Source organism: Octopus bimaculoides, chromosome 11, assembly GCF_046866305.1.
Source record: "Octopus bimaculoides isolate indiv1 chromosome 11, ASM4686630v1, whole genome shotgun sequence".
Lineage (NCBI taxonomy): Eukaryota > Metazoa > Mollusca > Cephalopoda > Octopoda > Octopodidae > Octopus > Octopus bimaculoides.
Window position 1 is genome coordinate 76,041,393 of NC_142938.1, and position 1,328 is coordinate 76,042,720.

Here is a 1,328-nt window from a genome sequence, read left to right on the forward strand (position 1 = left end):
TCACTTCCTCCCCTTATAATCTAATTTAACTCATCCTTGGTCATTCTTAACTGATATCTTCATAGTGCTACCTTCTTTTTCATTACCCCACACCTCTCCCTCTTCTCATCTTCCCTTTCCCCCTGTGTTTCCTTAGCTCCACTCCGCTCCCTTTGAATTTATATATTGATAAAAACTTCTACGAGAAGCCCTTTTAGTCACATTTTTTGCGGCGAGGATTACCTGACTGTGCCAAATGGTTCGATTTGAACGTATTCCATACACCTACAACATTATGGGTCTTTATTACGTAATCAACGTGATTACGATATAAGCAACGATTCACCCGAAACAGCTGTTAGTTGTCAGGATTAGGCTCCTACGTCACACATTTGGTTTATTTCGTCTACTTTATTACGTACTGTGTTTTAAATTCCATATATAAATAAACTCATTACGCCTAATTGTGTTTATCTTTCTTCTAATACATACACACATACACACTACACACAACCACACACACATATACATATATATACATATATATTTTTTTATATATGTGTGTGTGTGTGTATATATATATACATATATATATACTTACATACATATATACATATATATACATATATATATACTTACATACATATATATATATATAATATATATATATATATATATATATATATATATATATATATATATATATATATATATATATATATATATATATATATGTTTGTATGTATGTATAAACATAGAGAGACGTACACACGTTTATATATTTATATACGTTTATGTATACACCTATCTACACACGTTTCATTGTTAATAATTCACAGAAAAAACAATTTACATTCTGTTTACCGGGTGTATACAGCATGTGCTTTCCATTCTTATCCGTGTTTTCTTCTACTTTAATATCCATTATTTTGTATGAGATATTAAGTATATATATTTATAAATATATATATATATATATATATATATATATATATATATATATATATATATAATTATATTTCGAATTAAGTATACGTCAATACACACAAAATAATATTGTTGATTGTTGATGTTTATTGCGACACAAATGGAATTCTTTACACTTGTCTATTTTTTTTCTTTCTTTTTTGTTTTTCATTTTACGTGAAAACGAAGTTATCGCTTCCTGGAAGCAAGTGTAAATCTATTGATTACATTTAGTACTAAATAAGATATGATGTTCTTTCAGGCCACAATAAACCTGGATTTTTCTAATAACAACCACAACCACAACAGCAACAACGACCATGAGCTGTTCTGTCTCTTTTATTTGTTGCTTTTCTCTATTTATTTATCTGTGTTGTCAGACA